Here is a 19,771-nt window from a genome sequence, read left to right as displayed (position 1 = left end):
ATATCCCCCTGTCCCCGGCCGGCTAGCGGCCGCGGGCTTGGGTCTTGACTCCGGGGGGGGGGGGCTTAAAAGTGGGTCCCCGGGTTCGGCTGGAGAGCCGGGTACAGGGCTTAGCTGGCATCTGGCTGGGCAGATGGGTGGGGGCCGGGGGGTCCCCGGGGCCCCGTGGAGGGCCAGGCAAAAGCCCATCTTTGGCCGTTTTGACTTGTGGACTTAGTCATTTTCACAGAGTGTCATTTCTGGACATTGTCACTTTCTGGGAGGGTGATATGAATATGATCCATAGTGGGTGACCCTTGACCCCTTGACCCCGCCCCGCAGCCCCGCCCCCTCGGCCGCTTGGGGGCGTGGTTTGATGCTGGGGGCGTGGCCTGTCGCCTGGGGGCGGTGTTTAAACCCGCATCTTTGGCCGTTTTCACCTCTGGACTTGGATCCACAGTGGGTGCATTGACCCACTTGACCCTTGACCCCTTGACCTCGCCCCCCGGCCCCGCCCCCTCGGCCGCTTAGGGGCGTGGCCTGTCGCCCGGGGGCGTGGTTTAAAGCCGCATCTTTGGCCGTTTTCACCTCTGGACTTGGATCCCTAGTGGGTGCATTGACCCACTTGACCCTTGACCCTTTGACCCCGCCCCCGGCCCCGCTCCCTCGGCAGCTTGGGGGCGTGGTTTTGAGCTGGGGGCGTGGCCTGTCGCCTGGGGGCGTGGTTTAAAGCTCTGGGCCTCGAAAACAGCAGATCTACAAGGTGGTAGGTCATAACTCTATGAGCTTGTAGATCTGATATCGGGTGGGCGTGGCCTATCACCCCGGGGGAGTGGCTTGGAGCTGTGGGCGTGGCCTGGGGGCGCGGTTTCAAGCCGTTGGCCTCCAAAATAGCAGATCCACAGCACGCTTGTAGGTCCTAACTCTATGAGCTTGTAGATCTGATATCTGGTGGGCGTGGCCTATCACCCTGGGGGGAGTGGCTGGGGTATGTGGGCGTGGCCTCTCCCCCTGGGGGCGTGGTTTAAAGCCGTTGGCCTCAAAAATAGCAGATCTACAGCAGATCTATAGCAGATCTACAAAATAGCAGATCTACAAGCTCGCAGCGCGGCACTCGGTGCCGCGCTGCGAGCTTGTAGATCTGCTATTTTTGATCTACAAGCTCGCAGCGCGGCACTCGGTGCCGCGCTGCGAGCTTGTAGATCTGCTATTTTTGAGTAGCCACAGGGACCCCCTGTGTTAACTACTTTATCTGGGGACCCCCTGGAACCTTCATAATGTTTCATTTCATGTGTTATTGTGACGCATTGTGAGCTTGTAGATCTGCTATTTTCTGCTAATGTTCAACCCAGAATATGGATGCTAGGGTTCAATGTATATTCAAAGATTTGAAAAAAAATAGCAGATCTACAAGCTCATAGCGCGCGGCACTCGGTGCCGCGCTATGAGCTTGTAGATCTGCTATTTTTGAATAGTCAAAGTATAAAAGGTTAAAGTGGTTCAAATCATCTGTACAGAGCTATAAATGAGTGTGTTAATATAGTGTTCCTCTGGAGTGAGTATGTAAATACAGTGTGTCTCTCTCTCTCTGTCCATCATCAGAGTTGCATCGGCCCTGTCTTACATGGTAATCACTGCCCCCCATCAGCTGAACCACATGCAGCTGTTGCAGTATTCGGACCTGTTTGCTGGGCACCATTTTGCATTCCAAAAGCAAGGTAAGATCTGTTTATTCATTACAATAACCAAGTTGCTGTAGCAGCTGAACATTGGGTCCCTGGAACAAAGATATTTTGAGATGGGGGTCCGTGGCCAAATACATGTATCATTTTGGGTGGTCCTTGACATGAACGAGTTTGAGAGCCACTGATATTAAAGCAACATATACGTGTTTCAGAAAACTGTTAGGATTTAGAAGACAGATCTGTAAAATCCCCCAGAACGAAAAGATTTGAGTTTTAAATATATATATTCAAAGATTTGCACAAAGTTTCATGATTTTTCAAAAATAACAGATCTACAAGCTCACAACGCGTCGCGACGCGTTGTGAGCTTGTAGATCGGCTATTTTCAAATATTTAGTACTTTTACTTTTGGTACTTTAAGTACATTTTGATGCCAATACTTTTGTACTTTTACTCAAGTAAAATTTTAATTGTGGACTTTTACTTGTAACTGAGTATTTTTATATTGCACTATTGGTACTTTTACTTAAGTAAAGAATTTGAGTACTTTTTCCACCACTCATACATGGGCAACTGGCGGCCCGAGGGCCACATGCGGCCCCCACCTTCACTTAATGTGTCCCGCAGGTTAATACCGGAATACTGATATATTATAGATTTCAGCTGTTACAATTCCAAACGTGCAAACATGACCCGCTTTAATTACTTCAGTCTATATTAGTAGCTTAATGACTAGCATTCAAATTCCATTGTCTTTTTTATGTTCAATGTATTTGTATTTAAGATCATAAAGTTAACATAAGTATAACTAAATGCATTTGAAATTAAATTAAAATGTTACTTTTTTAGGATTCCAATTCAAAAACTAGCAACAAAAAAAATCTGGATTCCAATTCGAAAATAGCAACAAAAAAAAGCTGATCAAAACGTGTCGCACCTCGAAAACATGTTTCTTCGTGTCACGTTTGGAGCTTGTGGATCTGCTACTTTTGATCTCTTCTTCTTCTTCTTCTTTCGTGTGTCATCTTCAGATGTCCAGTTCAGTAGCGTACAGCCACGCCCTCGTCTCAGGTCCCACATCGAAGAGGCTGGCCTCCGAGGGTGGTTTATACAGGGGACAGACTGTGATTATGTGCTCAGCGGTCTGCTCTGGCTCCCCACACTCGCATGCTGCTCCGTCCGCCAGGCCCCACTTCCTCATGGATGTTTTGAAGCATCCGACCCCGGTTCGCAGGCTCGGTTCGCAGTTCCTCTCCTTTAATGCCGCCTCCCGGGTCCTGGATGTAACGGTGGATGCATGTGGGTCCGGCCAACTCCCACTCCTGCTTCCAGGCTGCCGCCAGCCATGCCTCTGTAGACAGGTCCTCAGGGATGGACCTGAGCAGCTCTTGTACCGCCTTGCTGTACGGGTGGCGGGACTTGAGCCTATCTAGGGGCAGCACTGTTGTGGTGGTGTTGTGCAGGATATGCCAGTCATGTCTACGGGCTTTCCTTGCAAGGGCTAGGGTATCAGCCTCTCGTCGGAGGCCGGCCGGGGCAATTCCTGCTAGTACTGGCAGGTGGAATACAGGGGTGGGCTTCAGGCAGCCAGTTATGGTCCGAAGAGCGTTGTTTAAGGCAACGTCGACCTTCCTGGCATGTGGGCTTCTGCACCAGGCTGGGGCACAGTACTCAGCTGCAGAGAAGACCAGGGCTTGAGTGGAGATTCGAAGCACCTTGGCAGATGCACCCCAGCTGGTACCGGCGAGACGTCGGATTAGTGAGACCCTTGATGACACTTTGGCTGTCACTTCTTCAAGGTGTTGTTTGAAGGAAAGTGTCCTGTCCAGACGTACACCAAGGTACCGCGGGGCTTGCTGGAACTCCAGTCGCTTGTTGTTGACAAATACTTCCAGTTCCCTTCTTGCTTCGCGGTGGTTGAGGTGGTAAGCAGCTGACACTGTCTTGCCGATGCTGAGCTGTAGGCGCCACTTGCGCAGATGACGACAGCCTTCACGTGGCCTCTCCTCTGTGAGTAGCAAGAAATGGTGCAAGACCAGCTTGCAAAACTAATGTCGACAACCAGTCATCTACTTTTGATGCTTTTGTGTGACGCTGTAGTATGATCAAGTAGGGCGTTCATATATGGAAAAACACAAAAGGTTTGGAGATAAGAGGTTTCTGCCCAACAGCAATGATATGGTAATGTTTCTAAAATAAATCTGATAATCAGGTTAAAATGATGAAGCGCGCATGAAAAAAAACAATAGAAAAACAATTTCATCCACTTCTTTAATCCTGTGTGACATGAAGCTGATTCTGATTCTAGTTAGCTATACAGTTACAGCACAGTTGGACAAACAGGATATTAACAAAGCACACACACACAGCTTAGGTAGCATATCTATGCTGTGGGGCAGAAACCAGCTACTGTAACTCTAAAATGTTAATTTGTCAGGATATGAAAAAACAAAACAAAAAAAAAAAGTTAGGAGGTTTTGTTCATCATTGATAAGAACAGCTGAATGGACCTCCAAGCTCACAATGAGGTTGGAGGTCAAAAGGGGGTCGAGCCTGGAGTCAGCAGAACCGGGAGGCATGCGTTAATCCGACAGACCTTTTCTCCGACTATGTGGCATCCGCGTGCGGTTAGGGTTAGGGTGCGGGTTTGGTTCACCACCCTTTGGTGGCCTTATCTGGTTTAACAGAAAGTTTGAGCCTTTGAGGTTCTAATGGAGTTAACTGGTTTTGTCAGAAGCGCTTTTTAATACTTTTTATTGGCTCAATATTTGTTTAAGACGTAAAGGGTGTTTCTGCCATACAGCGATGATATGCAGAAGTGAATGTCTTTATATCTGTATGTATTTGTAGTTTTCTAATTGATTTTAACCTCATATAAGCTAGCACACAGCATCTCTAGCTTGATCAATGTAACTTACACAGTATACTTGTGTTCCCATTCAATGATATCACAGTGAAAATGCTTTTTTCAAGGTTTTAAATAAACAAATCCTCAGCTTTTTTATTAGCTTAATTGTTTATTATGTTATATTATAATTTAAATCTTAGTGTTTGGCCAATTATTTATACAAAATATTTATAAAATTATTTATAAAATGTTGCTGTCGGCAGAAACCTCTAAACTCTTATAACTTTTTGTGTTTTTTTTTGTAAATTAAAATTATTCTGAACCAGTGGTGGAAAAAGTACTCACATTCAATGCCGCAATGTAGAAACACTATTCATATATTCAAGTATTCATTATGCTTAATGTCCCGTTTCACAAGTTATCATCGTAAAAATGTTTAAAACATCTTTTGAAAATAGCTACAAGCTCACAAAGCGTCACATCATTGTTGTTTTGTAATAATAATCAAAATCTAAAGTAACTTGTAACTAAAATTTGCAAATAATTGTAGTGGAGTAAAAGTACAATATTTGCCTCTGAGATTTAGTAGAGTAGAAAGTAAAAGTATTGAAAATTGGATTTTTTTTTTTTTTTTTCATAATAATTATTTATTTTAACTTTGATTTATGTTATCAAAGTTAAAACAGTACACATTATTTATCCTTCATTAGTTCTTGAAAGGCTTTCATTGGAACTTAACTTAGAACCTTAAATAGAACCGAATTAGACCGAATTAGACCCGAAAAAAGGTTCATTTATATTGGTCAAATAGAACCGAATTAGACCCGAATTAGACCGAATTAGACCCGAATTAGACCCGAAAAAAATCGTTTCATTGGAACTTAACTTAGAACCTTAAATAGAACCGAATTAGACCGAATTAGACCCGAAAAAAGGTTCATTTATATTGGTCAAATAGAACCGAATTAGACCCGAAGTAGACCGAATTAGACCCGAATTAGACCCGAAAAATTGTGTGCGCTGTGTGGCCCCCGACTCCAAATTATTTTACAGTTGTGGCCCCCTGCCTAATCTAGTTGAATACCCCTGTACTAATCCATATCTGAACAACACTGCCACTTTCATTTTAAATATCGTCACTGTTGGGTGGAAACTTCACGTCCAAAACTGTTACTTTTCGGAAATTAAAACTCAAAGACGGCAAAAATAGCAGATCTGCAAGCTCAAAACGTGTCGTGACGTGTTTTCCCTCGATTATGTAACCCTTTTTCACCCGGTGCCAATTATCTAAGTGATCGTGGGCGCTACACTCCCCCCCGCCAGCCTAGAGAGCCCAGAGACGTTTTGAGCTTGTAGATCGGCAATTTTTGCTTCTGTGTGACACCGTAGTATGAAGTAGGATATTAATTCCCCCAAAAAACATAAAAAGTTAAAATATGGAGATAAGAGGTTTCTGCCCAACACTTTCTGAAGGGGTTCATTTTACTGACAGACAAAAATAAACAACAATCATCTGTGAATCTGAAGATTATTTGCTTTTATTAAGATGTCTTGACAGAGCATCTTTAATATTACATTTATTTACACACACAATAGGCTACATACATACAGGACAAATCATGTCCTACCAAAACATTTCAAATTATTATTTATTAACACACTAATAAAAAAAATGTTTGGTGAAAATATATTCTTAAAGGATGTATATAGATATGAATTACATCATATCGTCAGTCCTTTACAACGGAGTATTAGGGCCATCTGGGTGTAAAAAAAATAATTAAAAAAATCCAAGGGGGCGGGGCGTTATTCTGACATCTAACTCAGAGATCTCCAAGTTTAATGTAGGACATTTCCGCCACATAAAACTCAGAGATTTCTGAGTAAAATGTAAAAAAAAATCTGCATTTATTATCACCCAGATTTGCCACATTAAACTGAGAGATTTCTTAGTTGTACAGTATGTGGCAAATCTGTGTGATGCTCCACCATTATCAAAAATTGTAAAACACAGTTCCATTGCGGTCCTTGAAGATGTAAGCAATGTGCTGATGAATGAATGACTAAATACTTGAGATTGATAATAAAGTATTTAAACTTTCAATCAATAGCACACTGATCAAGGGCCAGTGTGGACATGGAGACCAGCAAACACATCTGCAAACACATCATTGAAACATGACATTTATGTTTGAACTGCCGGAAGGATTTTTTTGTTTTTCTCTAAGCACCTTAACCAACGTCCATAAGTATATCCAACATGCTCAGGCACCTTCGTCATATTTTTTTAATCTCAGGTGCTAATGTACATATGTAGATATGTAGAACTTGTTTGGCTCTTTTGTTGTTCTCTTGTTTGATCTATATTCCACACTAAGCCAGATATGCCTTAAACAGATGAGACAAATAGGAAAGTCAAATGAGCAAGAGCTAAAACAAAACAAGATCCGATAAAACAAGAGCTTGTACAAGTAATTGCGACGTAGCCTGGGACCAGACGAATCTGCGAGTGCAAAAAAAAAATGCACTCTGCGATTTGGGTCTGGCACCGCTCCATAGAGAATCCATTTCCTCTCCCAGAAGACGTGGGGCACCAATCAGGGCCCAGTATTCGAATATGGGCGACTGTAATTGGTAGTTGGTTGTAGGTCTAACCAATTGCGTCGAGGGCCGTTGTTTTGATCCCGCCCCTTGGGAAACAAAACGTCCTCATGGAAGCACCAGACTCATATCCACGCAGTGATATAGTCTAGCTACGCCAGGCTAATTGCGACGGGCATTGCCCCTCTTGAGTAAAAGATGAACTGTTTCTAAATTAAATAAAATGTTTTAAGGTGTTTTTAAAATATATATTGTAGTTATAGAGGGCAATTAGCCTATAATGTAGGCATATTTGGCTTATTTAGCCAGGGATACCTTTAAAGTTAGTGACCTGCTGCACTTCCTCCCCTGTGTGATATTAATGACATTAACCCATTCAATCCGGGAACGTATCTGTGTCATTTTTTATTTCTTTGGCTATTCAAAAATAGTAGATATACAAGCTTATAGCGTGACACCAAGTGCCGCGCTATGAGCTTGTAGATCTGCTATTTTTGAAAAATCGTGAAAATGTGTGCAAACCTTTGAATATATCTTTGAATATATATATATTTTTAAAGCATAATCTTTTTAACTCAAATCTTTACTTCTGGGGATTCTACAAATGTCTTCTGAATCCTAACAGTTTTTTGAAAAAAACATATGTTGCTATATTATCAGTGGTTCGCAAACTTTTTTCATGTCAAGGACCCCCAGAATGATATGTATTTGGTCGCCGAAATATTTTGTTCCAGGGACCCCCTAGAAGCAAATATTGGAGTTAAAAAAACTCCAATATATATAAACTTAAAAAAATATATATTCAAAGATTTGCAAAAAAATCAAGATTTCTAAAAAATAAATAGCAGATCTACAAGCTCATAGCGCGGCACTCGGTGCCGCTCTATGAGCTTATAGATCTGCTATTTTTGAATAGCCAAAGACATCTAAAAATGACACAGATGCGTTCCCGGTCTTACTGGATTAAGGTCAAGGAAGCTGCCCTCAAAGCAGAACTGAACAGAAAATGGACTCACCAATTGAAACGTGTGTTTGTCCTGTCGGCTGGTTGCTTCTGAGCTGAATCCAAATCCAGGATGTGACAACAATAACGAGGAGCTGATTTTATAAATGCTCAATAGTAACGAAAATGTGACCCGACAGGATCTGGCCTTCAGGCCTGCCCTGCAGAGCAATGTCTACTTACCCTGCCTAAGGGGCAGTGGTGTAAAGTAATTTCACTTTTCTGGAACTTCTGGAAATTTTCAGTACTTTTACTTCTACTCCACTACATCTCAGAGGCAAATATTATACTTTTACTCCACTACAATTGTTTGAAAACTTTAGTTACTTTGTAGATCTTGATTATTATTACAAAACATACAATTGTGTGTGTGTGTGTGTGTGTGTGTGTGTATGTGTGTGTGTGTGTGTGTGTGTGTGTGTGTGTGTGTGTGTGTGTGTGTGTGTGTGTGTGTGTGTGTGTGTGTGTGTGTGTGTGTGTGCGTGCGTGCGTGCGTGCGTACGTGCGTGCGTGCGTGTGTGTGTGTGGGGAGGGGGGTACTGAGGAGACAGATAACTTCTTATATGCTTTGTGAAATACCATGTTGACCAACTCACTTCAAGACACACAGTGGCCCTCATTTATCAACGCGGTGTAGACCAAATAATGGGCGTACGGCGTAATCACCGCACTTTTCGGCATTTATCAATATATCCTGACGTGGGCTTTATCCTATGGTACGCTGATATCTCACGTCTGGTCGAGACCAGTTGTTGACGTTGGCTGCACCCGTTTATTCCATCCTAGACCTGCGGAGCAGCATTGTTTGACTGTCTGACAGGCATCTGAACACATACTCCACTCATAAATGTATATCTACACTAATAAATAATCCCTGTGAAAATATAACATTTTATAAAGTAATTTAAAAAAACTGATTTAACAGTCATTCAGATAAGACTGTAGATCTGGCTGTATTGAAAATAGCATATCTACAAGCTCACAAGCCAGCGACGCGTTGTGAGCTTGTAGATCTGCTATTTTCAAAATATACAGCGCTTCGGCAAGAGCACTCGGGAGTTTAGAGCGCTGCTGTTATATTTTCATGGCCACCGGGAGATCAGACATTTAACCCTGCATGGTCCAACACGTACCAGCCTTCATTCATTAATGTTCTCTCCAGGCTATCTCTCATTAATGCGGAGTGGGACGGGACTCGCCCGTCCGACGGTCCGAGTCTCACTGGGAAATGGGAATAGCCTACATGACGGCTTTATTTTAGTGTAACTCGAACACGCACTGCTCGGTATGGGTTAAATACATTAATATACAAACATATTCCATTCATGGCGATGTGATTGATTGGTATCATAATATGTCATTCATGTAGGCTTCAAGCCTACGTGATTGTACCGCTACGGTACGGGTTACATGAGAAACACAGCTGGGCGGGTGTGTGTGTGTGTGAGAGAGAGAGAGAGAGAGAGAGAGAGAGAGAGAGAGAGAGAGAGAGAGAGAGAGAGAGAGAGAGAGAGAGAGAGAGAGAGAGAGAGAGAGAGAGAGAGAGAGAGAGAGAGAGAGAGAGAGAGAGAGAGAGAGAGAGAGAGAGAGAGGGGCGTGTGTGGCGAGGCGAGGCGATCGGGGTTAAACTATTTCTTATTGGCTTTTCATGTCTTTGGTCGTATTCTGGTTCGTCTTCATGTCGTAAAATCGGGGCGTTTTGAGAATTTTTAAAGGGCGTGTTATTTAAATGACGCTCGTTTCAGCCGTGACATTTATCAACGCTGGGACCAAGTGTACGCTCGGATCAGCTGTGTAGGATGCGTTGATAAATGTGACTTTGACGTTGGTGTACGGCCGAATATATGGAAAATATACGGCGGTTTATACGCTGTGTTGATAAATGAGGGCCAGTATCTCTATAGTCATTAAACAGATTTGTCATATTCCATCCTGATTGGCTAAAAATGGCTTCCAAAGTTTGCACACAGCGTGCAATTTCCGTTTTTCAAGTTATCAAGACGGAGCGGTCCGATTTTTCACATACCATCCTGATTGGCGAATTCAGAACATTGCTGGTCCACACTAACCTACCTGACCTGGCGGAGACCTGTGCTTCGAGGAGCACTTTTTCTAGTTTACTGTACCTTATTTTGATTATTTATTTTATACTGTAGACTGATGCTAAGTTCTTGGTTTACCTGTGATCCTAGATTACTGAGGCACTACACTGTCTCTATGCATTTGATGTATGTGATTACCGTGCTAACTGTAATTCGCTCTGGATTAAGAGCGTCTGCCAAATGTCTAAATTGAAAATTATTCCGATCTCACACGTGTAAGTCACTCTGGATAAGAGTTTCTGGTAAATGTCTAAACTGTAATTGTATTTTAAGGTTATATTATTGTGTTATAATATGATAGGTGATATGGTAATGCACCTATTATATTATAGCAACTTCCCTTCATTACCACATAATAAAAAAAAAGTTTACTTCACTTCAAGCAGAATGTAATTTTAGTCAAATGATTAGTCAATTAGGCTTAAGATAAGGAACGCCACATGTGGGGCAGAGAGCCACTGGGCCCTATAATTTGCACCGCTATACCCGCTGCCCACTAGCCGTGAATTATTGCCCGCTAACCGTGAGTTACGGATAAGGGAGCTGGCACTGTCCCTACACGCTATTTTACAGCCGTTATACCCGCTATTCATTATGCCGACTCCATTTGCGCTTGGAGGTGTGCCCGTGGGCGTGGTGTTGCCTTATCCCCAAAATTGCTATTTTAGCCACACATGTTTGGGAAAGCACATAGCGGAATCTAAAACCACCCGATATGCCAAATTGGTTTTGTGCAGCACGCCTAGCCTGGCTCCAGCCCCTGAATCGCTAGCCTCTCATTCAGGGTCTGGTGACGCTGTCGAAGGCGGGGTTTTCTCGGTTGAAAATCTAACCGGCGGCCCGGCCCAATTGAGATGTGTGGCGGCAGTGGCTCAGGGGTAGAGTGGCCGGGTAGAGTGAACTGGTAAACCGCAAGGTTCCCAGTTGGATCCCGGGCTGGGGCGCTCCCCTAGAGTTAGTGTCGAAGTGTCCTTGAGCAAGACGCTGAACGCCTAATTGCTCCCGATGAGCAGGTTGGTACCTTGCATGGTTTCCTCCGCCATCGGTGTATGAACGTGTGTGTGAATGGGTTAATGGCACAATCAATGTAAAGCGCTTCGGATAGAAGCGCTATATAAAATGCACCATTTAGATCGGGATAATCCAGTATGAACCAATCTTCAAAGAGTCCCACTTTGGCCACGCCCCCATCTCAGAAAACGGCTGCACTGAGAGGGCTTTCAGACTGAATAACGGAGTGAAACAAAATGAAAATTCAGGCTGGGTGTCAGGCTACAGCACGCCTGAAATGGACATGTCTGGGGTCGGCCAGGGTGCACACAACGGCACAACATTCGAGGTCTCCCTCTCTTCTAATTCTCAACAAATCTCTGTGATTCGAGTACGCAGGAAATTTTCAATTCAATTCAATTTTATTAAAGTGTCAAATCACAAGTTGTCTCAAGACACTTTACATGTAGAGAAGAGACCCGACAATCCCACCCTGAACAAGCAATTTTTAATTGATTACATAATAATGAAATAATGAACTGATTACAAAAATATAAGATTCTCTCTAATCAGTAACATGTAGGTGATATGTACTGTATGTCTATCAAATGTGGTTTTATTGAAAGGCAATCAAAGGCTAGAGCCTATAAAGTACTTCGGGTGTATGGTGTCCTCAGTGCGGCTGCAACGACAGGAGCAGAGTTGCAATAATTTGCGAGAGGAATGAGCAACCAGGTCTATGAAAACAAGCCCAAAAGAAGCGACTATAATAGGCCACATGAACACTTCAAACCTACTTATGTTGGCCATTAAACAATGTGCATATTTATGTTGGCTATTTGAAAATAGCCGATCTACAAGCTCACAACTGCTACTACCATTATTTACAAGCAACTTACAGGCCTTTACAAGCAAACAAAGTTTTTCTATATTGTGGTGTTGCTACTTTCCCACCACTGATAGAGAGCTGAGCCAGAAGGCAAAGCTCTCAATCTACTGGTCAATCTTCATTCCTACTCACACTTACTCTACTGTATGGCCATGGAATGCGGATGACCCATGAGTTCTCTCAGGAGAGAAATCATACAACAATACAAGATACAGGATAAACAGGTGAAACTGGAAGTGATAAAACAATGAAACTAGGAAAGTTTTCTCCTCGGAGTGCAGGTCTCGCCAGGCCGGGTTGCCTACACGGGGCCTAGAAACTTTGGAAGGAAGTCATAGCCGGTCGGAATAGAATCTGAAATATCTGACTGATACATCTTGATCACATGACTCAAGAGAAAATATGCAACGATTTGTGTTCATCATTTCGGCCATGTTCTGCAAAACGGACCTCTCTAACAAACGTGGAAAGCCAATCGTAGCCAATCGGAATGGAATCTGAAAAAGCTGAAAGATACATCTTGATCACGTGACCACAGATATATGGTGTACCGATTTGTGTGAGTTTTGGACAAAGTCTGTATAGGAGTAGTAGCAAAATCTGTGTTTAACAAAAATCGCAAAATGGACGAAAATCTTGTCCTGTGGAAATTGCCGTGACCTGCTTGGGGAGATGCGTCACCACCCCTTGAAAAAAATGCATTTTCTTCCTTGGCCTACTGGGAGTGTGTGTGTCAGAGATTAGCTGCTCACAGACGGACACGTGGACACATGGATGGACAGGGGCAAAAACATAGTGTCCTGCCTTTGGCCATCCGGCCTTAGAGACAATAACTAGAAAAATAGATCATATTTCTCCTTCACTGGCCTCTCTGCACTGGCTCCCGGTTAAATACATAATCATTTTTAATTATTCTCCTCACCTACAAAGCTCTCATGTATCTTAAAGACCTCAATATTGTGCCATATAAACCTGCTAGAACACCATTGCGCTCCCAGCATGCAAAAAAAAGCTCCAGGTTCCAAAACATATCTAAGAGTGGAACTGGAGGCAGAGCATTTAAGTTTCAGACACCTCAACTGTGAAACCGTCTCCCAGTTTTGGTCCGTGAGGTAGACACACTCTCTATGTTTAAGACTAGATTAAAGGGATAGTTCACCCCGATAGTTTTCCTATCGATTAGTCACCTCGTGGAGACTTGAATTCATGGATATCTTTTTCTTCTTGTCGCATTCCTAAGCCAATATTTAGCTGACCGGCAGCGGTTCCGGTAGGAGACACAAAGAGTCTCCTTTGTGTCATCAAATTATTGGCATAGGAATGCGACAAAAACAAAAAAAAAGCCATGAATTCAAGTCTCCATGGGGTGACTAATCAATAGAAAAAAAGTATTTGTTTGTGTGAACTATCCCTTTAAAATCCTTTCTTTATGATAAAGCCTATAGCTAAGGCCACAATAGGCTTAGATTTCTGGGGGACTACCCCTAGAGCAAGTTCTCTCCCCCGCACACCTCCTCCCCTCCTCTCTGCCTCTCTCCCCCTCTTCCTTCTATCCGTCCAGCCTCCGCCTTTCCCTTCTCCTCCCCCCTTTGATTGTGTGAGTCCACGTCCCATCAGTGCTGTAAAGTAAGGCCTGTCACTAACTCAACATCCAGGGACCTGGTCCCCAGAGTTTTCGTGTCTCCCATTTCGCAGGTTTCCGTGGACTGTGATTACGGACCCCCGGCTGCAGATCAAGGGTGTGTTTGCAGACAGGGTCTATCCATGGATATTATATTATATCATTATATGTTATCTTAACATTTACCAGTCCATCCATACCCGGGGATTGTGCACACCCAAACTATATGCAGGCTTTTGGGGTATGCACTCGGTATGCATAGTTACAGTTTCGGAGAGGATTCGAATTCCACATTTTTCTAAATTGTCAAGATTGTTTTTTTTTATTTATTATTAATGAATTCTTATTTTTGCCTTCAATTTCCTCAAAATATTAAGTCAGGTGTCTTTGAGATTGACAGGTGTCGTGATGTCAGGGTGGTCCCGTTGATTATGAACTATAATTCAAACGACCATACAACAACAGTAGCCTAACAACAACACACTCTCCCTGCCTTTACTATAGCACCATAATACTGTGTCGATAATCGACTGGTTCCGTGTCAACTTGTGACTTTGTCACTCGTAGCCAGTGGCGTGCACAGACATTTTGAGGGGCAGGTGCTCAAGTAAATTATACTTTTTTTTGTTTACTTGGTCTGCTCTTTTTTCCCTCTACACCTATACCTCTTTGCCAAAAATAGCCGATCTACAAGCCCACAACGCCTCGCAGTGCGAGGCGTTGTGGGCTTGTAGATCGGCTATTTTTGGCTTAAGTTCTCCTCAGAAAATGGATGCTAGGTTTCGAGTGGTTATGGTAAAAAGAAAAATCATAATCACATAAAGATTTGGCGGACCCCCTGTATTAACTCTGAGGACCCCCTAGGGGTCCCGGACCCCCTGTTGAAGACCTGCTGTAAACTGAAAAAAAAAAAAACGTTTTTGTGTGTGCCCTTTTTTCAGCTAAATTAGTTAACATGGCCTCAGAATAATTTTAACCACTTAGCTTTGGCTATTCAAAAATATTTTTGAAAAATCTTGAAAATGTGTGCAATCTTTGAATATATACATTTTTCAAAGATAACATGACCTCAAATCTCTGCTTCTGGGGGTCCCTGGCACAAAACATTTTCAGATGGTGGTCCACGGCCAAATGTATATCAATTTAGGGGTCCCTGGCATGAAAAAGGTTGAAAACCACTGAACTATAGGACAAAGATTCAGATAGGAGTTAAGGCATTTACCTTTTGAATTTCAAGGTCCTCAAGTTTTGATGCATACATTTGTCCCCTGACCCGACTTTGAGAACCAACTGGGCTAGGGGACACATCCTGGGACAGAGTCGTCCTTTCGTTCCATGTGTACGCTCTCTGTCTCTCTCTCTCTCTCTGTCTGTCTGTCTGTCTTCGGACACAAACGGAGCACAGGTGGTTTGACAATGACCATGAGCCCGTATACACATTCTGTCATCCCACTCTGTGTCTATTCCATCCTGTTTATTCTGGAACGGCTGTCTGTGTACGGTAAGGCCCGCGTACTCTATACTGTAGACGTGTTTACATAGCGATTTAAAAGGGCCTCGGGACATCGTATATAAATCCTCCTCGTAAAAGACAGGAACTGTGCTTTCTTTTTCTTTTTTTTTACGAGACAAACACAATCTGTGAGTCAAAAAGAAACGTTTTTTTTTGTTTGTTTTCACCGTAGGCTCTGAACACACTGTACTGCGCATGCACACGCACACTCTCACACACGCACACACTCACACACGCACACACACACACACACACGGACACACACGGACACACACGGACACACAGACACATGTTTGCATTACTATACTTCTGAGGTCATCAACATTATTAGGATAGCAATTGTATTACTGCCATTTAAAACAAATGTTTAACCCTATAAGTCTAAAGCCAAAAATAGCTGATCTACAAGCTCAAAATACATCATGCTGGGACTTGTTTTGAGCTGGTAAATCTGCTATTTTTGGCGCACAACACCAGCTCTCTAAATCAGGCATAAGCCCAACCACTATAGTAGGCCTAATCATATGGCTTATTTTTTACGTTTTCCTTTTTTTATTACGGGGCCAGAGCTCTGCTCTGGAACCGTATTGTTATTGGCAGTATTCTGTCACTTCTTCTTCTTCTGCCACTTTTCGCAGTTCTGGCTGAACCGTGCAGTCGCTTTTTACGAAACTCGGCCATATGGTAGATGGTCATGAAAAACGATCAAAAAATAATTCTCACAATCTTTCGTCAAAAGGTGGCGCTATAGCACTCAATTGAAAATGCCAACTTCGAACAGGTACAACTCATGCCCTGTTTGACCTACAGCCATGAAACTTGGATACACATATGCGTCTCCTCATGCTGAACAACTTTCACCCTCTGACTTTTGACCTCTGACCTTTAGATCTCCCACCATTTTGAATTATATGAAAAACAGTCATTGGCTCCTAACTTCTGCATTTTTTCACTTATGGAAAATCCGTTGGAAATTTTTGTAGGCAGAGGTCCAAAGTTCAAGTGTGAAACGTTTCGTGCAGATTGCTCAAAAATCCCAGGAGGAGATAGATTTTAACTATTACAGTTTTATGAAAATTATTCATCTGTGCCTAAAACATACATGCAGACTCACATTTCTTTGAAACTTTGCAGAAATGTACAGGGTCATTCCAAATATCACTGAAACCAATCTTACTCCAATTGGCCAAAAGGGGGCGCTATAGCAATTTTTTGAAAAGGCAGACTTTAAACAGGCATAAGTCATGCCTCGTTTGGCCGAAAGTCGTGAAACTTGCTTACACATGTGCCTTGACTCATGAGGAACACACGTATCGATTTGACCATTAAGCTCCGCCCTTAGATTTTCCGCAATTTTGAGCAGTTTGAAAAATACTTGTTTTTGCCAGTTCTGGCTTAACCGTGCATACGCTTTTTACGAAACTCGGCCATATGGTAGATGCTCTTGAAAAACTACCAAGAAATAATTCTCACACTCATTCGTCAAAGGGTGGCGCTATAGCACTCAATTGAAAGTGCCAACTTTGAACAGGTACAACTCATGCCCTGTTTGACCTACAACCATGAAACTTCGATACACACATGCGTCTCTTCATGCCCGACAACTTTCGTGGTCTGACTTTTGACCTCTGACCTTTAGATCGCCCACCATTTTGAATTATATGAAAAACAGCCATTGGCTCATAACTTCTGCATTTTTTCACTTATGGAAAATCCGTTGGAAATTTTTGTAGGCAGAGGTCCAAAGTTCAAGTGTTAAACGTTTCGTGCAGATTGCTCAAAAATCCCAGGAGGAGATAGATTTTAACTATTACAGTTTTATGAAAATTATTCATCTGTGCCTAAAACATACATGCAGACTCACATTTCTTTGAAACTTTGCAGAAATGTACAGGGTCATTCCAAATATCACTGAAACCAATCTTACTCCAATTGGCCAAAAGGGGGCGCTATAGCAATTTTTTGAAAAGGCAGACTTTAAACAGGCATAAGTCATGCCTCGTTTGGCCGAAAGTCGTGAAACTTGCTTACACATGTGCCTTGACTCATGAGGAACACATCTATCGCTTTGACCAGTAAGCTCCGCCCGTAGATTGTCCGCAATTTTGAGCAGTTTGAAAAACACTTAAACCCAGGATTTTTCAGCTATTTGCGTGAAACTGTATCATCTGTGTAATCTCCTTTTTCATAGTTCCTTGTCTGTTGGTCCAATGGCGTCTCCCTTAAATGAGTGCCTCACAATCTCAAGGTCGCCAGTTCAAGCCTCACTTGATGCAGACTTAATTTAAGTTGAATTGCAAACAACATGACTGTATCAATGAATACATGTGCAAATGGTAAAGATAACCTGAAATGCTTATTTGAGAGTACGATTTCTCAATGTATGACATACTTCATTCTGAAAATAGCCGATCTACAATCTCAAAACTTTTCAGATAGCAACGTGTTTCTGAGCTTGTAGATCGGCTGCTTTCACTGTTTTCGGTAGCGAGGAGACATACAATTTCTCTATTGGTAAATGGTTTGTGAACGAGTGATCTTAGTGTTGGCTTGGTTCATGACAGAAGGCAAGAGTTTATGATCTTCAACAGACAACATCAGCCTGGACAAAGCTATAGCACTATAGGTAGTGTTGCAGCCTATTAGCCTATCATGGGGCGGCCATAGCTGGGTGGTTAGTGAGCACACCTAGGGAACCAGAGGCCCTGGTTGCCCCAGGTTCGATTCCAGGCCATCCCAGCATATGCGTCGATGAAATGAAATTTGTCCCTGAGCAAGACTCTTAACCTCTAATTGCTCACAGGTTCTCATTGGAAACAAGACCACAAGGACTTTCATGAACGACCTGTTAAAAGGAATTATCCTTATCCTAGTCCGAAGGTTGAGAGTTCGATTCCTGTTAATGGCAATAGGTTGAGATGTCCAATCTATCCATTCTGTTTCCATCTCTCTCTCTCTCATCAATCTATTCCGTTTCCATGTCTCTCTTCAATCTATTCCGTTTCCATGGCTCTCTCTCTCTCTCTCTCTCTCTCTCTCTCTCTCTCTCCAGTTTCCATCTCTCTCTCTCTCTCTCTCTCTCTCTCTCTCTCTCTCTCTCTCTCTCTCTCTCCAGTTTCCATGTCTGTCTGTCTCTCTCACTGGCCCCGTATTATCGCTGCTTGCAGCTATATTTATTATTATTATTTACCCTGACTGAATTCTCTTTGTTTGCTAAAATTGAACAATTGTTTCTCCCGCAAAATCTGGCAACACTGGAGCTGAGTGCAGCACAGCTTTCCCTGGCTGCGCTGCGTCCTAACGCCTGGTGCAGCTCCAGGTGGGTCCTGAGCTCCCAATTCCACTCTGGCATGCAAGAAGAGCTAGGCTGCAGTATAGACCAATTATGTGTTTACAAACATTGAGACTGGACGCACAGGTGACTGCTTCATGTAATCAATTCCCAACAGATCCCCAAACCTGCTGTTTTGGGGTGAGCTTGTTTCAGTTCATTCAACCTCCTCTGTGTGTAGGCTAGTGGGGTGCGCCCTGGCGACACATATATACTTCGTCGCGCAACGGTATAGCGCACCGAGAACAGCTGACATACAAGCTCACAACCGCGTCACGGATGCGACCGCTGTGAGCTTGGAGATCTGCTATTCTCGGCCGTTCTCTGCGCGCGGGACGGAGCATAAATTAGTCTTGACGGGCTGCAGCTGCGCGAGCCAAGCAGGTTCTGGTGCCATGATCATAGAGCGCTCCCTCCGTTCCTATGACAGCCACTGGAGGTGGAGTTTTGAGGACAACTGCTTTGAATTGTTATTATTGTTTACACACAACAGAAACCAAGGATTATATATTTCAAGAGCGAGAGATCACAGTAAAAATCCTAAGCATTCTTCCTCCACACTGGGAGAAAAACAGCATCTGAAAGTGTGATGGGATGCATTTTTACACGTGAGACTGTGACCACTTTTACATTGCATCTTATGAGCGGTGGGGTTCTTTTGCTGCCGACCTGCGTGCGCATACTGTTTCGTATCAGTGTGACGTCGTCTGTTAAGGCGTCTATGGTACGACACACTGGAATAGAAGACATGGAAACAATGCAAGCAGAGAGAGAGAGAGAGAGAGAGGAATAAGGAAAATCCTCAGGCCAAAGCTATGCAGCGCGCACGTTGCAAATGAGGTTATATAGGGAGGAGGGCGGACATGTTTATAGGGACAAGCTGTCAATAGCTCATGAAGGTAGACAGGAGCTGGGAGGAGAAATAAAAGGACGCGGAAGACAAGGGGAGGGAGGGACGTGACTCATGCGGGGACAATTAGAGAGAATTTTGCTGCGTTTGTCACCCTTAAGCCTCCACCCACCAGGGGACCACTACTGTCTAGCGGGCACGCACCCCCTTTTTGGCAGAAAGGGGACGGCCCCCCTTTCTGGTAGAAAGGCAGGGCCATGTTCAAATGACATCCAAAACCATGTTGAAACAGTGATCTCAGTAGCTCACTACTTAGTTACTGTTACGTACTTAGTTACTGTCCCACACTGCCAGCGGAC

The sequence above is a fragment of the Gymnoscopelus microlampas genome, assembly GCF_963454915.1.
Source record: "Gymnoscopelus microlampas genome assembly, chromosome: 19".
In the NCBI taxonomy this organism is placed as follows: domain Eukaryota; kingdom Metazoa; phylum Chordata; class Actinopteri; order Myctophiformes; family Myctophidae; genus Gymnoscopelus; species Gymnoscopelus microlampas.
Note: the sequence above shows the minus strand (reverse complement) of the source record.